The sequence below is a fragment of the Mus caroli genome, chromosome 17 (assembly GCF_900094665.2).
Source record: "Mus caroli chromosome 17, CAROLI_EIJ_v1.1, whole genome shotgun sequence".
Classification (NCBI taxonomy): domain Eukaryota; kingdom Metazoa; phylum Chordata; class Mammalia; order Rodentia; family Muridae; genus Mus; species Mus caroli.
Genome location: NC_034586.1, coordinates 68,216,422 through 68,238,748, shown reverse-complemented (window position 1 = coordinate 68,238,748; position 22,327 = coordinate 68,216,422). Strand labels below are relative to the sequence as shown.

Sequence of the window (22,327 nt, the reverse complement as noted above, 5' to 3'; positions counted from 1 at the left end):
AGCCTCATTTATACTGTTTGCCCTTTTCCAAGGTAATCCTCCCATGATCACCTTTAAGCAAGTGACATGGCTTTGCTGAATGTGGAGGTGGGAAGGCATCCACAGTTCACACCATTCCATAGCATTTCCACAAGGCAGATTCAATACCAAGTATCAACCTTCAAATACAGATCTGGACATGTCTCTTAGGATCCAGTCACCCCTAGTAAGAAACATAGGTTTTAATTAAGTACGAATATTTTAATTTTCATAGAGGCTACACTTAACAAGTGGTCAAGATTCTAAGTCTACTCTGAAAGCGGGACCTGCCCAACCGCCATGCCCTTTGCTCCACGCCCTTCGCTCTGTGGCCCAGAATATGCTTTTGAGAGTGGAATATCTTGTCAAGGTCACATGATGCATGAGAGGAATTGAAAAGAGAAAACCACCTTCATGGATGTTGAAGTTGCTGGTTCTTACATCTGAGCGCTGGTTTCTTGCCAGTTAACCCAGTGCCATCTTCTTCCATCATTGAGTTTTTAGTTTTCTTTCCTTTAAGAAGAAAGATGTTGACTAGTTTTCTACTGTCTCCCCAAAGTGTACAGCCCTGAGCTCCTTCTCAGACAGATGTGGCATTCTGCTCTGCTCAGGTGAGGGAGCTCTTGTAGGTCCTTGTGTAATTTCTGAAAGTCAAGCATCAGAATGGCAGACAGTGGCCGGAGAAACAGGGATGACTGTCCTTTGAGGTGAAGACCATCCCCACACCGCTTAGGGGAACTCTTCTAGGGCAAGAAGCCACAGGTTATTCCACAGCCTGATTCTCATCTCAGCTATCAGCAGTGGCTTAGCCTTAGCTGATATCCTCCTCATCCACCTTCCTTTCTAGGTCTACTCTGACATCCTGACACTGTCCCTTACTTTTCCAAATAGCCCATTACCCTTCACAGATCAAATTTCCCTTTGCTTTATCCAAAGCCTCCACTCCGCATGTAAAACCAAATGCAGAGGTAAAGTAACCTATCACTCAACTTGGCCAGACCTCTGAGTACCAATTCATATGTCTCTCCTATATGTGTTACTGAAAGGGCATCTCTAGTTTCTAAGGGTTGCCACCATCCATTACCCCAACTGGCTCCTGAAAACAGAAAGAATCATCTCATGGTTCTAAAGGTCAAGGTGAGTAACAGCACACTCCCTCTGGAAACCCTAGTGCAGAGTCTGTTCTTGCCACGTCTACTTTCAGTGGTCCTTGGAGTTCTTGGTTTGGGACAGCAGAACCCCAACTTCTGCCTCTTTCATGTGCCTTCTTACATGGGTTGATGTGACTCCAATCTATTTTTCTCTTTCTTATAGATATTCTGCTTTTTATTTATGTCTAGATAAACCTAATCACATCTGCAAAGATACTGTCTTCAAAATAGATTCCCCTTGTGGTACACTGGTTGAAGACATGATTGTGTGTGTGTGTGTGTGTGTGTGTGTGTGTGTCCCTTTCTCTTTCTGTTCTTTGTCTCTCTTCCACTCTTTTCTTTCTCAGGTCCCTAACTCCCTCTTCTCTCTGACCTTTAGTAAGAAATATTCGAAGCCCAGTCCAGCACAGTCTCTGTGGTGTTGCTTTGGAGTGCTGGGATTGTTATTATCATCTCTTTGTGTTCTGACAGAGCCCAGCTTTCACCTGGGTGCCTCTGGTGTTTTACATTCTTCGCTCTTTCTGGCCATCAGCATTAATGTTTCACGGGTTGGAAGTGTAATTGAGGAGGCGGTGGCTCACACTTGCCTCTCTCCAGCCCTCCCACCTGATTCTTCTCAATTCCTTCTGGAGATTACCATTGTTTGCCATCCAAGCCAGCTACCGAGACATATTGCTAAGCCTTTGAGGTCCCAAGTTCAAGTGTTAAATATATGAACTTACTAGTGATATTTTAAAAAATCACTAGAGATTAAAGAATTTAGGATGCCAGAGTAACTCCAAGGGCCTTGATCAGTGATCTTATTTTACATTACTTTGAAATTTTGTTTATGTTTGGGGGCTGCTGTGTTATATAAATTATCCAATGTCATTTTGTTCAAGCATAGTAGGGAGGATTTTATTAAAGACTGGAACAGAGTCTGCTGCAATGGTATTTTGCAGCAGAAAAAAAGAGAGAGAAAAGCTTGGCTAACACACAATATAGCATGGTTGGGTGTAGTGTAGATATCCAAGAAGCAGGTCAGTGGGTACAACATTATGAATCTCTTTTTCATATTGCCAAACATTAGAGTAGAGGGGATCCTGGCTGAACCGTCTGGTTTTTGCTAAAGCCAGACCCGGGCCAGCAGATATCGTATGGGGACATTGGATGAGGAAAGGCAAGATCCCAGCTTGGCCATATTTAGGAGGAAAGGCTTTCAATAAGCTAGATGATCAAGGTTCTTACTAGAACTGGATTTTACAAGGAAATACACAGATGAGCTAGTGGAACTTCTAGGAGTTTGACAAGGTTGGTCAAAGAAAGTATTTTCATTGAGCATGAAAATGAGTTTGGATAAAAACAAAGCAAACCAAAAACCTTTGAAGATGTCCAAGTGAAAGCAAACCCCAGAACCTAGCCATGAGGCAAGGTGAATGTTGTTGACTAATTAGTACAATTCAAATTGGTGATTGGTCTTTGTGGAGTTAGCATGTAATAAAACTGCCGCAAGTGTCCTATTCAAGATAATTCAATTGTTTTATGGTTAAGAATATATTTGTTTTTTAAAATGCCTCCAGGTCAGAATCCTATGCTCCAGCTACCATTGTCCTGTAGATTATGAAATTGTTGATAATAAAAAATAAACAAAACTCTTTTGCTGACAAGCCAGGCAAACTGATCTAGGCAGGTGGCAGTCCAGGGCTGACTCTCCTGTGATGTGTTCAATTATGTCTTATTGCCTATACTGGAAGCTTTTAACATGATGACCCCCAAAGCCATTTCAGACTGGCAGGTTGACAAGCTTGCTGAAGGACACTTTGCTATTTGTTTCCTATTCTCCCAAAGCGTTTATACCTGGTGGAAGGCTGCCTGCTCCCTGGTGGCCAGTTCTAATACACGGACATACTTTACGCAGGTTCTCTGCATGGTGATGAGATCCTTTGATCTAGGCAGTGACACCTCGTCTGATGGGTGACAGAATATGGGTGACGAGGAGGTGCTGCAGTGTGGGTCATGAATAGAGCCCGACTTGGGGATCGCCAACCCTTGGGATGTATTTACAGTCACAGTATGAGGACAGAGGGCTCTGGGTTTCTGAGACTTTTTAGAGGCCTGTATGGTAAACCTGTGACTTAATCAAACCTATAAATCTTGTTATCCCAACTTGACCACCTTGGCCCATCGGGCAGCTCTGAGACATCAGGACATCAGTTTGTCCCACCTGGAGTGCTCACGTTCATCAAACTCCCTCTCTCAGATTTCCAGAAAGTGGGTCAAAAGGCTAGCAAAGAAGAATCGCATTGTTAAAGCGAAAGAACCCAGTCTTCTGTAGCTGATAAATGTGAATAAAGCCCAGTACTGCACAGAACAAGACCTACCAGGCCACGTCTCAGCACCTAGTGTGTGCATGAAGGAGACAGATCACAAACAGGGACAGCCTGCAGTCTAAGGTGACTTGTAGGCGAAGACTAGTTTTGACACTCTCAACGCCTGAAGCAAAATCAAAAGAAAAGAGCTGCTTTGTGACAAGTGAAAATTACATGGAATCAAATTTCTGTGCCTATGAAATTTAGTTGGCACGCGGCCAAGCTCATTGGTTTAATATTGTCTGCGGACACTTTCCCTGCAACAGCTGAGTTGAGTAGTTTAAACATAGGCCATCTGGTCTGCAAGGCCCAAAATATTTACTATCTGGTCCTTTTCAGGAGGGGATCGCCAGCTTCTGGGATAACTTGGGACTGAACTGACTTCAATCCTTCTTCATCTTCAACATGAATAACCAGGACAGCAGTGTAACTTATTGTCCTGGTTGACACTTTTCTAAGAGCAAATGGGGATATAGTGCATGCGCAGAGAGTCTCTCCCTCTTAACATCTTGAGTGTGAGCTGTGAGCAGTCCTAATGCCAGCTCATGCGTTGATCCAAATACTGCTGGATCCATTCATTGCTCTCTTAGGCTAATGAGAGAGAGAGAGAGGGCTGGATTCAGAGAGAGAGGGCTGGATTCAGAGATAATAAACCTCTTCATACACTGTAGAGCTTATCTCTCTGTTTGCCTACTCTTTCCTCAGTCCCACACCCCTCCACCTTATCAATATTTTGATATCGCTATAAATTCTTGCTTTGGAAGGAATAAACTCTTTATATTCTGTTATCTTTAGCACATGAAAAAGTATTGACTGCAGCACACACAGAATCTTTCAGCTTTGTTTTGGAAGTTGACCAAAACAATGCCAGCACTCATTTCAGTTATTCGTATGGAAGATTGGGAATGAAAGATGTCAAAGGGAGAAATGGAGCTCCCGACAGTTCTGTGTGTTCAGAAAACCAAGCAGGTGATATTGTTTGTTTGTTTGTTTGTTTGTTTGTTTGTTTGTTTGTGCAAGGCCAGAGAATTCGTGGCTGAGCTTGTGCCTCAACTGAAAAAAAGAAATAGCTTCCAGAGCCTCCTCTAGGTCCTTTGTCTTTGTAAGAGGAGGAAGGGAGGAAGAGGAGGAGGGAGAGAAAGAATGTAGGGTATGTGGGACCGTGCTAACAGACAGGTGTAAGAACTGATAAGGCTGAGTGAGCTCAGACCCCAGGAATCTCAGAGATTTGAGGAAAACAGAAGATGAAGCACTCCCTATCTGTCACTGTACCTGCTCTGGAACATGAAATCAGGACACCTCTCTGAGGACCATGGGTACTCGGTCATGTAGCACTAACACCTGGAGTTTTACTCCATGCTAAAGAGGTATCTAGATAGCCTTGTGCCTTCAGCCAATAACTTTCCCTTCCTGAGTAGTCCTTCCCCCAAGCAGTATATAATCCCTGGTTCATTTTGAATAAAGTATATGCAGTCACATCCACCCTCAAAGAAAGCAATATGAAAAAGCATGAATCATCTCAGAGGGCCGCTTCATTAGTGATCAACATGGGACAGGCCTTTGTCTTAAAGCACTGCACTCAATACTCTCTAAGAGGGCTTTCTCTCCTCCAGCCCCTGCAGTATTCTCAACACTGGCTCCCAAGTTGCTGGATCCTGTTTGTCTTGGGTTCTGTCTTCCTCTTCCTGCCTGATGCATAGATGCCCTGAGGGGAAGTATAGACCAAAGACCCCCGATTCCTAACCTTCTCTCCCACTGGCATGTGGAAAGCCCCTGGGCACCCCAGCAGAGAGATAGACTTCAGCACAACTGAAGAAGAGAAGGAGGAGGAGGTGGAGGAGGAGATGACACAATCTACTAGATACATGATTTACTCTCCTAGGGGCACACGGAGGAACGATTGCTCAGAAAAGCAGGCTCCATATCATCTTGGCTTTATCCTTCATTGTGAAATCAATGCTTTGGGTTGTGCTGAAAAATAAGCAGCAGGCTGAAATCAGTTATGGAAGACAGGTGTAACATACATCAGGCAACAGCCAGAACACATTGATCTGCTTGCTACACTGGAAGACCAGGGACTTGGTTCCTATGTCCACGGCTGAAGCATAAGACAATTCCATCCACTTCCTATGGGGGTTAGTTACAGCTACTTCATTTGGCCTGGGATAGCATTTAACCAAACACCTATAGAGAAAGACTCCAAATAAGATGAGGTTCTCAGAATGGATAGAGTGACAAAGAGAAAGGTGGATGGTCAGAAGTGAGCCAGGTCCCACCATCTTGGGCAGGTAAGCATACACCTACCTCATTCATGGGGCCCTCAGTCTAAGGCTCTTTCAGTTCCCTATTGAGTCTGGAACTCACCCAAAGTCTTGCAAAGTTGTTATTCTAAACTTTGGGAACAACTTAAGGATTTTACATCCCCATCCTCTTTTGTTGTTGTTGTTGTTTTGTTTTTGTTTTGTTTTGTTTTGTTTTTCTTTGCTTACTTGTTTGAGCTCTACATGTACAGTAGTGAGGTCTGGACATGGACCTTACAATGGGGAGACATGCCTTCCAAATTCACTTAGGCTGTTGCCTGCCTTCCAAAGAAACCTGTCGAACAAATGCTGCAGATGATTCTGGTTCCGGGGCTAGAGAACAATACACTGGCCCAGAGGATGTTGTGAAAACGAATGTGTTCTTTTGAGTCCATGTCCTGAAACTGACAAATGCCTAGACCCACCAAGATTAATTATGGATTTTTGCTGAATTTACATAGTTAAGTCTAAAAGACAAAAGCAGTTTTGACATGTGTATGCAGATAATTATTCTCAGATGTAGATAAGAACTAAACTTAACAAGTCTATTGAGCGGGTTATATAAGGATTAAAAGCCTGTGATCCAGAAATTATAACATAATGGAAACACAAAATGTATTTCTCAAAACTAATAGAAAAATAATTGATGTAGTTGAATTCACATAAAAAGCTTCATGTAAATCAGAAAGAGGCATTAATACCTCCCAAAGAAAAATGGACACCGACAGAAAGCAACAATTCAAAGAAGAAACCATCAAAGGCATTGACAGGGGATGAAAAGTCATTGAGATGGCTCGTCATCAAACCGGATAATTACAAAACAACCCATTTTCAGCTACAAAGTTATCAGTAGTCTAGTGATAACACAATAAATCCAGCAAGGATGCAAATAAAGCAGGCAAACTTCTTATGCTGCTAGACTCATGTCATGCTCACAGAAAGCCCCAGAATGTTACTGAGGCCAAGTAAGTGACTCTTACGAACTGATCCTAAGATAATGATTAGAAGCTAAAAGTAAATTCTGGGAATATTTTTAACAACAATATTGCTAATACCAAAATAACCCAAAACAAGCAGGAAAGAGAAAAACCTGGAAAACCTGAAAAATGTACTGCAAGCCCCCAATTAAAATGCATATATATATATATATATATAAATGATATCAAAAAATGCTCATGAATCTACTGAGGGTGGGGTACATAAATATGAAACAAGGGACCAGAGAGATGGCTTGAGATTAAGAGCCATAGAGGACCCAAGTTCGGTTCTCAGGACCATACGGGGAAGCTTACAACTGCCTGTAACTTCAGCTCCAATGGATCCATTCTGATGTCCTCTCTGGCTTGCCTGAGCACATGCCCTCATGGTACATACCTACATAGTGGCACATGCACACAATTAAACATTTTAAGAAATATTAATTTTTAAGAAATATTAATTTTAAAAAATATTAAACATTTAAAGAAATATAAAACAAACTTTCACATACTTTTAGTTTCAACTTTGCCAGAACAATTGCCATAAAGTAATAATAGGTATTACTATTTTGTTAACTATTTGTTACTGTTCTTTTTCCATATGTTGACATCAAAATTGATTCTTCAGTTTTCTTTCCTTACACCATCATTTGCAATGAACAGTTACTGGTGCTAAACATTTAGTGCTAGACATGTAGTTAAATTGGCACAGTGCCTTTCTAGAATACACAAAGTCCTGGATTCCATCCCCAGAACTGACTATATTGGATATAGTGATTTGACTTTTAATCTTAGAACATGGGAAGGGGAGGCAGGAGGATCACAAGTTCAAGGTCATCTTCAGCTGCACAGCCAATTTGAGCTTGGAATATATGAGATCATGTTTCAAAAATAAATAAATGAATAACCTTGAAACATTAAAATATTATATGTATTTATATGTGAGTATGTGTTATGTACATGTATATACGCAGCACACACTACAGCCTGCACATGGAGGTCAGAGGACAACTTACAGAAGTCCATCCTCTCCTTACCATTTAGGTCCTAGGGATCAAACTTGGGTTGTCAGGCTTAGCAGCAACCACCTTTAGCTGGTGAGCCAAATCTTCCACATGCCATCTTCCAGCCTGCTTCTAAATATTTTAAATTATATGTTCATGCATATTAAAAATTAAAATTTAAAATGTGAATAATTGAGTAAAATGAAGATACTTAGGAAATCTAGAGGAGAAAATATGGCTAGAATATTTGTCCTGTAGCTTCTAAGTACCCCCAAACAGTGTCACATACTATGATGTAGCTGATAGACCAAGTTATATACTTGGCTATAAGCTTCCCTCGTTGCATACAGAAAACATGGAGTGATTTCACCTACAAAATTCACAATGTATGTACAGCAAAATCTAATCGGCTGCTTTAAAATGTGTGTGGTCTAAAACTAGACCAAGCAAGTAACAATTTGATATTAATGCTTGAAGAGACCTGGCCCTGTATAGCACAGTGCTACAGGATATGTTGGAGGTGGTGTTGCTTACAGTGGTCCTTAAGTGTGGGCTGTTTTCTCTATGCTAATGGCTAATCAGAAAAGTAACCTGATTATCCAGCTACGTCTAAGGTGGGCTCTAGGGCATGGAAACCAGCCTGTCTAGACAAGCACTCTATCCATAAGCTGTAACTCCATCCCTAAAATCCACTCTTCTAAAGTTTGTTCTGAGAACCCCTAATTGTCAACTGCCTTCTGTGGCCACTCAGTGTGTACTACATCCCTCCAGAAGCCAGAGCCAACACTCACAACTCTAAAGGTGTTTAGCCCAGCTTTGCCTGAATATAAAATACTGGTCAATATTTTTGCAAGGTTCTGTTAAGATCCAAATAAGCCAGCCACCACCTTTTCTCAGAGTTTACTTCAGAAAAAAAAAAATTCACAAGGAAATCCAGTCTTTCAAATTAGTAAGGCTGAGGAAGTCATTCCATGGTAAGAGTACTTGTCTAGCATGCACAACACCTCTCGAGGTTCAATCCTTATAAACAGAAAAACAATAGAAAATGGAGTATCACTTAACATGCAATAAAAACGGAAACAATTCATGGAAAGTCTATAGTTAGCCTTGCTATGCTGTCTGCTTGCTTGTTCTCTCTCTCTCTCTCTCTCTCTCTCTCTCTCTCNAGAGAGAGAGAGAGAGAGAGAGAGAGAGAGAGAGAGAGAGACAGAGACAGAGACAGAGACAGAGACAGAGACAGAGACAGGGAGGAAGTAAACTTGTATATGTCCTGCTATTTTGAGAAGAAAATCTAAGTTTACCATCTGAAGTAGCTCAATACCATAGTGAATGAGCCTGTCCTATGCCTTGACTCATGAAGTAAAGTTAGAGATGAGGGTTTGTTTTAGAACAGTTATTTTCAAGAGTCTTAAGAGTGTAATAGCTAAACATTGAGTGAAGTTATCTTTTACTGTTTTGATAATTATATTTGTAATTATTTTCATTTCAATTGTATTTCAAAATTTATAGGTATGGGGGGTCATGTATGCCACAAAGTGTGAGCAGACGGCAGAAGGCTAGGAAGTTTGCTCTCCTTCTACCCCTGTTGATTTGGTATTGAGCTTGGGTCACTAAGGTTGATGGCAAGTGCCTTGACCCATGAGTGATCTCAACTGGCCCCATTCAGTAGCTTTAGCTTTTCTGTTTATACTACTGTCTCTTAGAGATGATGCCCTTCACTGACAGTACTGTGGGACTCATGAGAAGGGAGCTGGAAGCAGGAATGTGAGCACTTCACTGCTGCTCAAGTTAGAGCAACTGGGTTTGTGCAGGTACAGCAACTGTGAGCCATTCTTACATCCTGGAAATCACTACAAAAGCTTGGACGCTGATTTACAGAGTTTTTATAATTTTAATACTTATTTGTCTATTTTGAGGTTGGGTCTCCCCTCTCCCTCTCCCCCTCCCTCTCTCTCTCTCTCCCTCTCTCCCTCTCTTCATCTCTCTCTCTCTCTTTCTCTCTCTCCTCTCATATCTCCATCCTTCTCCTCTTCCTCCTCTTTCTCCTTATTCTCCATTCTGCCCTTCCTCCCTCCCCCTTCCCCTTCCTCCTTTTCCCCATCTCCTCTCTATTTTGATAGAGTCTTGCTATGCAGCCCTAGCTGGCCTGGAACTCACTGTGTAGATCATGCTAGCTCCGACTTCCTCTTTCTTCTGTCTCCTGAGTACTGGGATTACAAGCCTTCCCACCATGCCCAGACTTTCACTGTGTCTTACTATTCCTCTCGTATTTCATTCTGCTAGATTTGACTGAGGGATGCTGCACAGAGACTCATTTTCCTGTGGCCTAAGATTAGACGTGGTGGATTTTTTTTCAGAGTTTGGGGAGTTTTGTATTTTCTCCTTTGAACTTCGGCTGCTCTCACCACAGTCCGTCTGGCTTTGCCTTTAGCATTCTGCCCACTGACACTCGGAGATCTGTGCAGACCGAAGCTAATTTCTTATTGTGTCATGTTATAGTCAGAGAGGCCAGCTTGGATACTGAGTTAGAGAGGGTGGTGAGTGTTGATAGACATGTAAATAAGTCAACGTCAAATTAAATCTACATAATAAATAAATAGGTTGTCTCATTTATTTAGTAAACAAATTTAGGCAGATAATGAGATTTCAGCTGGAGGCTACACAGCGCCCCAGAGGCATGGACAGCCTTTTAGCCTGATAGCAATCCATGTTTGCTATAGAAAGTTTATCTAATTTTACAAGTTCAGTGTTGAGAGACATTGCACAAGAAACAGAGGACTGCTCTTCCATATACGACTACGGAAGCAACCAGAGAGCAGCTCCCAGGATAGGGTTCTTGCAGAGAAAGGAAGCAACTTACTGGTGGTGATTGGACCATGAAAGAACAGAACATAGAGATCTGGGTGTTAAAATTTAATGGGATAAAAAAAAATTGATGAGAGTTTAATATACATCTGACCTGTGTTCTTGGTGGGGAGGGCTCTGTTTTGACTGGCGTCTATCGAAGAGGCAGAAAGGTCACTGTAAATTTTCTTGAATTAATAGAGCAGGGTCAAGAGCTCCCACTGACCAGAAGTAGCCTTGGGCAACTTCCCTCCTGTCTATATAAAAAGACTTTCTTTGTCTAAACAGATTCAGGACTGGGGAAAGGGAGTCTTTGTGAATATGAAGCATGGTACATGTACCATAGAGGAAAACGTGATCTGTAAAGTGCTTGCAGTACAAAGGGTGAGGTCCTGAGTTAGGTCTACAACACCAAGGTGAAAAACCAAATCAAAACCAAACCAACCAAACAAGCCACCACCACAAAAGCCCATAGGGGTTTGTGCTTATAATCCCAGGGCTGAGAATGCACAGGCAAGCAGATCTCTGGGACTCACTGGCAAGGCCGTCTCACTTACAAGGCAAGCTCTGGGCCAGCTAAGATCCTCTCTCAAATCATGGCAAATAGCACCCGAAGAATGACACCTGTGATTGTTCTCTGCTCTCCGAACATGTACAAACACATGCAGGTTGAACACATGTACATACACACACACACAAACACACACACACACACACATACAAACACATAAGATAAATAGTAAGGCCAATGTTTATTCATGTTTTGGGGGTGGTTTTTGGGGGCAGCAAAGGTAACTTTAATAAACAGGCAAATTGAGAGGGTGAGCTGCACAGGTGGCACACAGGGGGCAGGAGACACATTTAGGGACAGAGGGACAGCCAAATGGAACCATCAGAAGCTCCCACTTCAAACATAAGTCCATAACACGGTTTTAATTTGGTCACCTTTAACAATGGCCCATTCTCTTTTAAGTTATACAATGTTTGAAATTTATGCTCAAGTGGTTATGACTTTAAAAACCACACCAGAAGACCAATCCCACCAGCAGCTCCTGGCTGTTACAGCATTTATCATCCCGAGGGCTTCACTCTGACGTAGCAGCTGATGGCTAAGTCCAGAGGGGCCGGCCCTTTGGCTCTGTCGGCAGAGGATGGTATCGTCAGCCCAGGGAAGCATGAGCCCTACCACACTGGCACTGCTAGCAGCCACGCAGATGCTGCCAGTCTGTGCCCATCCTGAGAAGCCACAGAGCTGGCTCCCGGGCCTCACTGAGCCTCCAAAGAAACAGGAGCAAAAAAATGGCTGAAAGAAGTCAAGTGGATGCCTTTACCCAGGGCTGACCCCCTGGTACAAGAGCAGATATAATAAGTAAGGCATGGTACATTTAGTCAAACGTCACCTCTAATGTCCTCTGACAAAGGGTACTTTGCCTAAGAGAAGCCTTGTTATGCAATAAATGACACTAATTACCAAAATGTTTACAAACACCCAAACTTTTAAAAGTCCCAAATCCCTAATTTACTAGACAGCAGAAAAATATAACAGTTTTAGATAGCAAACACAAACAAAAAAATGGCTTAGGAGAGGAGAATCGTCAGACTACTGTACAAGGATACAAAGCGTCCCTACCCAAAACAATCACAGGACACAGAGACAATTCTGTTATGACAGAAGACATAGAAATCCACACACTAGACCAAGTGCCCAATGGCTGCAAGCAGGCCTTAGGGGAAGCGCGTGTTTGTAGGAAGCAAAGCTTTCCCAGAGAAACCACTTTCATCAGATGATTACGTGGACTTGAGCTTTGTTTCTGCGTCTGTCACTTGGCGAATGAAGATACCATCTTCAGGATGCTCGGTGTCATCCATCTCATACATATATGACAATGCTATTGCAGCATAGTTCCGTCATTACTGAAGGCAAGGGAAGTGATGCTGGTGGGGTACCGATGGAACTGGCGCAGGCGCTTCTTGTTAAATGGGTCCCAAATATTTACGAATCCATCCGAACCACCTGTGGCAAACGTGTTGTGGATGTTGTGAAGTAGATGGCGTTGACTGGTTATATCTGCTCCATGTTGTTCTCCTTTAGCCTGTGGCACTTGAAGGCGTACTTCTTCTGAACCTCAGGGCTTGGGTCCAAGTATTCCACAGCCACTCGGCCTTCGATGGAGCTCAACACATAACACTGCTTGTTCAAGAAGGCTCAGATGCAGCGAGTCTGGTACTTCAGGCTGGACTCCCTACGTTGCTGCACATAGCCCATGTTCCTCAGGTCCCACACCAGCACTCGGCGGCCCGCCGTGCCCACAATCAGCCTGTCCCCAGACACTGACAGGGTGTAGACCTTTTCTGGCTGGGAGAAGGTCCCAGCATTACAAGGAGTTCTGGGGTCCCACAGTTTAACTGTCTGATCCAGTAACCATCATGTTTACTTCTGGACAGTATTCAACACATCTGATAGGGGCATCATGACTTCCAAAGGATTTTCTTGATCAGTGTTCAAATCATGCATGTTCAGTTGATGATCTAATCCACCACTCCAGGCATGCGTTGGATCGTAGACTGTCTATCCTAGGAGGAGACCAGGAGGAACTGGGATGTGTTGGGGCTGAACTTAACGGAGGAGATGCCATCCTCCGGTGGCTTTAATTCGTTTGAACCGGTCATCTCGTGTCCACCTAAACAATGTTTCTGCAATGGCCACTACCCACTTATTCATGTTTTAATATATAGGTAACAGTTGGAAACCATGATAGTTGACATCCAGTGTTCACTAGACAGGCTCCAAATCACCTAAGAGCCAAGGCTCTGGCCATGCTGTGAGGGATCATCTTCATTAGGTTAAATGAGCTGGGAAGAGCCTTCTTAACTGTGAGGGGCACCAGTGTAGTCCCGGTTCCTGGGCTCCCTAACCTGAGAAAGTGAGCTGAGCATGTCATCCACCGTTATCTGCCTCTAACTGTAGACTCTGTGACTAGCCACCAAGACCTCCCCGCCACCTTTGAACTATGAGCTGAAATATATACATATACACACACACACCACACACACACACCCTTTTTTCAAAGGTTTCTTGTGATGTTTCTTCAGAGCAACAGGAAGTATTAGGAAGACAGAAGCAAAGAGGAGGACAAAATGCTTTCTCTGGATTTCAATTCAGTCTTATTTCTTTATGCAGTGACATTGGAAAGAAATGCAAGTCTCCTCTGCTTCAGTGTCTGTGTCTCTCTCTGAGTCTATGTCTTGTGTTCTCTCTCTCTCTCTCTCTCTCTCCTCCCTCGCTGTCCTGGTTAACAGAGGGGATCATTCTTCCTTAGGGACTTGGTTCTTGGTACAAGTGGAGATTCCCATCTCTCTAACCACGAGCCACAAGCACAGCATCCGGTGCACCCAATCATCCTTCCGATTCCCAGATCTCCCTTTTCCAGGACACTGACATGGAGAACGATGAGTGGAGTCTAGCGAGGAAGTTGGCATAGCAGAATGTTCTCTTGGTAATGGAGCTACAGGTTAACTTTTCTTCTGAAAGGTTGTCATGGGTAGACTTTGGTCCATGATGTTATTTAGTGACAACCTAAGATATATGTAGAAGAGACATATCTGGCAAAATTTGGTACAAGAGACACCATATGTTCTCCAACGCTGATCCATCCCTGTATCCTTGATATTTCTTTCTTTCTTCAGAAGACATGGGAATACCATGCCAGGAAGGGCCCATAAACCACCAGTTGGCAAACCTGGCCAGCCCCAGACCTGGTCACTCTGAGTCCAGGTACAGGCACAGGCTTTCTGCTCAGCATCTTTGAGGCCTCATGACTGGGCAGCATAAATAGCCTCAAACTGCACCAGGGACTGTCTTTTTTCAAGCTGAACTAAACTGTCATATGGATGACCACCTTCCCTTCACATCTTTTTGGTGTAATTTGAAAATCACAGCCCTTGTACCTACCCGATAGGGACCACATATTCTTTATATTCCATATTATCCCAAATTAAAATGGGGGCTGGTAACTGAATTTTTCTGTGTCCCCTGTAATAATGGAAACTCTAACCTGACTCCCAATCAAACTTTGGGAGAAGGTATCTCAGATTAGAAGGGTTTTCTGCAGATCTGATTTTTATGCAGTCACAGCATGAGAAGAGACAGTAGCCCTGGGCTTTGGTAATGATGACATTCGGATGCCAGCACTGGCCTTGTGATTTGGCTCCTGTACGTGACAGAGAGCCAGCAAGAGACTGCATGAGAGAGGACGGTGAAGAGGATGCATCTGGGCTTCATTAGTTGCAATGTAATTTACAAAAGGCAGCTTTTCAGATGTTGGGATAATCAGCAGGCTGTTACGGAGGTAGTATACGGTAATTACGGCTTGACGTGAGCAATCTACCCTCAGTGAGAAAAATGGATTAATGAATTGGACTGCCAGGGCAGCAGTTGAACTTTAATAATGATAATAATAACAAAAACAAATTGAATTTTCCCATGGCTTAAGAATCCTCTGGACATACACATAAAATCAAATGTTAGCAAAAAGAAAGAAAGAAAGAAAGAAAGAAAGAAAGAAAGAAAGAAAGAAAGAAGGAAGGAAGGAAGGAAGGAAGGAAGGAAGGAAGGAAGGAAAGAAAGAAAGAAAGAAAGAAAGAAAGAAAGAAAGAAAGAAAGAAAGGAAGGAAGGAAGGAAGGAAGGAAGGAAGAAGAAAAAAGAAGGAAAGAAAGAAAAAAAGAAAAAAAGAAAAGAAAAATAAATAAAAGGTTGGTGATGGTGAAGAGGGGTGGGGGATGAGCAGCGAGAAAAGGCCACTGTTCTGGGTCTCAGGGCCAATTTCCCTGTTATAAATACTGCGAGTGTTTGGGCAGTGGCTGAAACTGGGGTGAGAAGGAGAAAGCGAGGCAGGGACCTCTCAGCCCAAACTCAGCATAAATCACACTGTAATGGACAAGTAATTTAATACCGTTCTGGAGCTTCGGAGTGAATCATGGCTTTCCCTACAATGAGTCCGGGCTGTGGTGGGTGAAGAACTTGAAGCTGTTGACTCCGAAAATTATGCTCTCTCTGGGAGCAATATATGCATGTGCCTAACTTGGTCAAAACCAAAGTCTTTGCCGGGAGGTCTGGTAACCTTTTCTTTACATAGCCAGCCTCGAAAGCTGGGAACTCCCTTCATTGACTGCAACACAGGCGTCACTCCCAGGAGGCTCTCCAGGACCTTGGAGCACCTGTTTCTTAGAGTCGAGAGTTGCTTTTACGAGCAGTGATTTTTCTAGCCTGATGCATGCTGGGTACTCTTGGAGAAGGCCCAGGTTAGTTCACAGAGGCTGAGTTCACTTGTGGGGCAGAGAGGAATAGAAATAACTACCAAGAGTCCATGAGAGAACACCAGGGATGGTGCCTTGGCCAGGGAGGGTATGGTGGCCAGGGAGGGTGTGGTGGCCAGGGAGGGTGTGGTGGGCCAGGGAGGGTGTGGTGGCAGGCTACTGGGTTTTGATAGTCTACATGATCATCAATATCTGGCTGGATGTCATCTATTTTATTTCACTTCCCTGTGAGCAAGCCTGTTGCCTCCCTGAAGAACAAAATGAAGAAACCACAGGGATCTTGAAGGCACCCAGAGAGTGTTGGATAGAAAGGGGAGGCAGACACTGCTTTTTCATGGCAGGCTGACGTGAAATAGAGTCCTCAGTGCAGGGTGAGGTATCTGCCCATAGGTTCAGCAATTTAAAGGCAAGTGTGCTTGCAAAGATCCTCAGCCAGGAAGGCATAGAGACATCTCTGAGGCTGTGTGACAGGCAGGCAGGATGAAGGAATGCAGGCAAGGCAGAGCCAGTCTGGAATCCGTATGGTCCAGAGGCTGGATGACGTCAGACATAGCTCTGGTGCTCCCTCTGTTATGGAACCAAGCACCCATTGGCTTTTGTGGCCCTTCTTGCTTTGCTTCATGGGAGCCCTGTATCCCAGTGGGATAAAGAATTGGTCACAGTGGACAGTTCTCCAAGAGCCTTCTTCAAAACCCTCTCTGGTAGTTTGTGAGTCTAAAAATACCCTGGACCCTAGTGTCTGAAGGTGACACTGTGTAGCACAAACCCATGTGACCCTCTACTGAGCTCAGAGGCTAGGAATCTCCCTGATCCTTTTCACACATAGCAGAAATCCCAGTGCAGCCAGAGGCGACACCCTGGTCTGGCATGTGCCAACTTACCTCTGATTCAAGGATGGTAGGCCCTCTCCTACTGAAAGAGAAGACTCGGTTGCCATGAGCAGTGGGTTAGGCTGTTGAGATAGCTAGAAAAGACACACCACCTGACAGTTCACTCCACATGAGAAGTAGGTCAGAGACTCGCCAAGCGTGTGATCTGCTCCCAGGTGAGTTTCAGGCCCCTGGGAGGCAAGCTGAGAAGCTGCTTCAGATCCGTGGGGATTTCGTGCTAGAAGGCGAGCCCTGTGATGAGCTTTGAAGCATGCAGCAGCGGCATCCCTTAGGACCAGACCTTGTCACCTTTCTTTCTCTTCACTAATCCCTCACTGTCATGGTCCCAGTTGATTCCATGATTCCATGGGTATCCATGTGGACTCAGCAGCTCCACACACCCTGTGCATTCACTGCTGTGACCCGTGTTGTTTAAAGCAATCAGACATGTTTCTAACATTGGACCATGGCCATGGTGCTGACGTTCATCACACTGCAGGAAAGCAAGAAAGCATAGTTTATAAAGTGACTGCTGGGTGCCACAACAGGACATTCCAGGACCGTTACAAAGACCTTCTGCCGTAAGCTCATCTGGAGTGCTAGCTTTATTTATTTACAAATAAACTAATGGAGGGTTCAGGAGGCGGGGTGGGGGGAGCAACTCACTGAGATCGCAGATGAGTCCAATGCCCCAACTCAAGCACAAATGGACTTTAGCACAAACTTCCAGTACAACTTCCTTCAGGAACCAGATAAAACCTTGCAATCCCAGAACAGGGGTAACCCCTATGGGCTGACAGAGAGCTAAAATGTCCCCATACCACCTGTTAGGAGAAGCTGTTTAGAGCATCAGCAATCAACAGGTGGCTCACCAAGAGCACTTGGCAAGCTGAGACACAATCTCGACAGGGAGGGACAAATGCCAACACAGCTTCAGCTGAGAACATAAGCCCTTGGCCTCACTAAATTGCCAAATGGCAATTGATGTGGGGAGCAGCCAGGATTGTGTGTAGTCGGGGGATGGGATGTCTACTGTGTGTTTGCAGGAAGGAAGCAGAGAAAAGGGAAATGGAGGGATCTGTCCCCTCAAGGACTGGCTGGCCAGACCTAGAGCAAGCAGGAGGTGGGGGAGGGGGCGGGGTTGAGATTTGTCTCCTGCTCTTTTGAGGGCCCTGTAGAGCTGGTGAGTTTGGGCAAAGCACACTGTGACTTGGGTAATGTGTTATGGTTATTTGAGAATGTGATTTTCAGCACATATTTCTCCTTGTCACTCGTCTACCAGTCTCTAAAATAACCCCTATTACAGGTCATGCAGCCTTGAGGAGCAAGTCAGTCAGCCTCTGTTCCTGACCCTATATCCACCTTCTTTCCATCCTCTAAAGGTGAAACAGAAGGGCTTCAGTCTCTCGCTCGAAACTCTCATTCCTTCTGCTTAGATGTAGGACAAGCAGGAGCCCACAGGCAAGTCAAGATGGCCAAGTGTACAGGAAGTTCTCGAGAACAAATGCAGCCCTGCTGCACCACTCTGGTCATCTATGTATGTCTTTCCACAAGGTCTCCAACTAGGGACCTGATGTGAGGAACCTGGACATATGTGAGGATGCTGTTACATATTTGGTGAACCAAGCAGGTGTGGCCAACAGAAACAACATTCCTGGCCCCAACACAGCAAAGGAGCGATTGTCTACCCAGAAACTTTGCAAAGGGCTGGGAACTCACTTATCCACCGGCAAAAAATTGCCAACCTGGGGATTCAGTGCTGCTTCTCTGCAAAAACAGGCACTGAATTACCCTGCACTTAACAAATGGCTGCCCTGCTCTCCTAAAGATGCCAACACAAATTGAATTGTGTTTTTTCATTGGTGTATATAGTGGGTGTGCTCTTGAGCCAGCACTAATTTCCCCCAAGCAAGATAAATGCAGAGACCCGAACCTGCCCGCTCACATTCTGTCTCATTCTAGCAAATTAAAATGTCATGGCGCCACAGCAATCCTTTAGATGTGGTCAGATGGGGGACTGGGGTGCTATGGGAGATGGGGACCTTTCATACACTCTCATAATAGGCCTCAGTCCTACGTAGATGACAAAGGAGACAAGAGACTGATAAAAGCAGGTTAAAACATTCACAGATTGCCATAAAATAAGACTGTAGGCAAGAAATGTTTATTAGACTGTGCAACAATAAAAGACTTTACTTTGTCGGTTTTAAAAACCTTTAATTTCATCATATACTTTTTAATGTATGTGTGTGTATACGTGTTCACTCATGGAGGATATTCTAGTTCATGACACACTTGCAGAGGTCATAGGGCATTTCTGAGTGCCATTTGTCAGGTGCATTCTACATATTATTTGAGACATAGTCTCTCATTGGCCTGGAATGTCACACATGGGGCCAGGATAGCTGTCCTGACCTGGAAGCTTCTGCTTCCTATCTCTCCATCTCTGGGAGCACACAAAGTACCATGGCACTCACTTTACATCCTGGTCCCTCCCTCTCACAATATTTCGTCCTATTTCCCCTTCTCCTCTGAGTGGATGGGGTCCCCTGGGTATTCCCCAACTCTGGCACATCAAGTCTCTGCAGGGCTAGGCACATCCTCTCCTACTGAGGCCAGACAAGGCATACCAGCTAGAAGAACATATCCACATATCGGCACCAGTTTCAGGATAGCCCCTGTTCCAGTTGTTCAGGACCACATGAAGACCAAGCTGCACATCTGCTACATATGAGCCGGGAGGCCTAGGTCCAACCCATGTATGTTCATTGGTTGGTGGTTCAGACTCAGAGGCCCAGGGGTCCAGGTTAGTTGACTGTATTGATCTTTCTGTGGAGTTCCTATCCCCTTTGGGGCCTGCAATCCTTTCTCCTATTCTTCCATAAGAGTCCCCAAGCTCCATCCACTGGTTGGCTGTAGAGCTCTGCATCTGTCTGAGTCAGCTGCCTCTCAGACGACAGCCATGCTAGACTCCTATCTGCAAGCATAACAGAGTATCATTAATAATGTCAGGAATTGGTGCTTACCCATGGGATGGGCCTCAAGTTGGGCCAGTTGTTGGTTTGCCATTCTCTCAGTCTCTGTTCCATCCCCATCCCTGCATTTCTTGTAGACAGGATAAATTTTGCATCAAAAGTTTTGTGGGTGGGTTAGTGTATCTCTTGCTCTACTGAAGCTCCTGCCTGGCTTCCAGAGGTGGCCTCTTCAGGCTCCCTATGCCCAATGCTGTGAGTCACAGCTAAGGTCACCCCCACTGATTCTTGGATGCCTCCCTTTCCCCAGGTCTCTGTTTCATTTTGGAGATGCCCACCACCTCCCCACTCACCCCGTGCAAATAGTTTTATGTCAACTTGACACAAACTAGAGTAATCTGAAAAGAAGGAACCACAATTGAAAAAATGCATCCAGGAGATCTGGCTGTAAGGCATTTTCTTAATTATTGATTGATTGGGGGGGGGGTCGGTCCATTATAGAGGGGACCATCCCTTGCCTGATGATTCTGGGTTCTATTAGAACGCAGGGTGAGCAAGCCAGGAAACAACCAGTAAACAGCACTCCTTCATAGCCTTTTCATAAGTTCTTGTCTCCAAGTCACTGCCCTGGTTGTATTTCAGTCTTGACTTCCTTTGATGATGAACAGCAATATGGAAGTGTAAGCCAAATAAACTCTTTTCACCCCCCAATTCATCTTTTGGTCACGGTGTTATGTTCAAACAATAGAATCTCTACCTAAGACACTTGAGTTCTGGAGATCTGAACTCAGGCCCTCAGACTTGGGAGACTCACTCTCCTGACTGCCCAGACTCCCTGTCCTGAAGAAATATTTTTCCATAACTGAAGTCTTTTCAAGGATGCTCATTTCCCTCCCATTCACTCTTAAACTGACCCACGATCAGTGTGCCTTGAGTCCTATGAAAATTTTCACCCAAAGCTAGTCACTTTATGAATCAGAGCTCATCAGCCAACCCAGTTCAGCCCATCCGAAACTGTCAGAGGGGAAGACCGTGCAAGGGAATCTGCAGACAGGAGGAAACAGACCCCTGTGGCAGCCTGTAGTGTCCCTGGCACGTGGCTGAACCCTCTGAAGTTGCAGTGGAACAAGAATTAATAATGAAAACCCTTGGTTCTCACATGTCACTTTCTGGCAGGCATCTCTCAAGCATCAAAGCTTCCCACAGCTCCTCTGCATCTTGAAGGCATCCTTTCTTGAAGGGAATGTGTGAGTTCATGGCCAGCTTGTCTCCAGCATAGCAAAGACGGTCTAAGAATCCCATTCCCAGGACCTGGACAGCAGCTAAGAAGAGTCTATGGCCACATGTTTGTCCCAAGAACAAACCTATAGAAAATACTATCCTGCAGGAAGCCCCGTGTCTGAGAAGTTCAAAGTTTTTACCCATTTCAGTCCCCATGGCCAGAGGTCAGTCTTCCTCACCAAATCTTCATAAACAAGGTCCTGCCAAGAAGTCATCAGGGAGATGGAGTTTAGGAGCAGAAATATGAGACTTCCTGGGACATTGCAGTGGTTTATAGAGCCAGTAGCACCAACTGTATGAAATCAAAGCTGTCCCAGACAATTCAAGATAAATGGTAGTCAGCCCACAGGGACTTAAGATCAAAAAGCAAAGAACAGAAGCACAGGCGGGAAGGGAGGCACCGGGTGTCATGATTCTCAACCCCTTATGCATGGATCAGTTTCAAAGGTGCTTCCACATTTGAGGTCTTGCTCACATCTGGGGGCAGTATGAGAAGAGGAATTCACAAGGAAGGGAGTTCAGGTTCAGGAGGCTGCAGCAGGAGAGCAGGGCTTCTAGAATAGCTATCATGCAAACACAGGTCTTGAGGCATCAAGGCTCAGCTCTAATTGCCAGGTGCTAGGTCCTCCCACCCAGTGCACCCTACAGAAGCAAGAGCTGGCTGACCATGTGCCAACAGTGATGCACACTGTAAGGAAAATTTTTAAATGGGGGTGTCAGCCAAGGATTCTGGTCCTTGTGGGGGTTTGTACTTGGTGTTCACCCCCACATGAACTTGTCCCCCCACCTGTATACCCATGACTCCCTCCAGTGAAGTTCCCAGGTGCTGCTCCAAGGTCAGCCTCATCCTTACTCACGGCCCATGCATGGCCATCGGGTCTGTTCTCCTCTATTTCTCTATTGTTTGTTTACTTGTTAGTGGAAAGTCTGTCTCCTTTCACCAAGTGCAGTCATGAAAGCTGAGACTTTGGTTGGTGCTTTATTCCTCTATGTCTAGACTGGAGGTCAGTGTTTCAGTAAAGGGCTGGATAGTAAATAAGAGATGTGTTTTAGGCCATGCATTTCCTGTCACAACCCATCTTTGCTGTGGAAACATAAAAGCTTCTCCCAGTGGCATGCTTATGGTTGGGTATGTGTTCCAGTAGAATTTCACTGGTGGATAGTGGCAGTTAAATCTATTCTACCACTAAAAATGAGAGAGAGAGAGAGAGAGAGAGAGAGAGAGAGAGAGAGAGAGAGAGAGAGA

General features: G+C 44.5%; 1 protein-coding gene and 1 pseudogene across 1 annotated transcript in view; one reads left to right on the top strand and one right to left on the bottom strand.

Moving 5' to 3' along the window:
* Positions 1-22,327, top strand: part of Alk (ALK receptor tyrosine kinase) — a 717,836-nt gene that overhangs the window by 320,379 nt on the left and 375,130 nt on the right. The window lies entirely within an intron of this gene.
* On the bottom strand, positions 12,431-13,312 carry LOC110312132 (annotated as a pseudogene).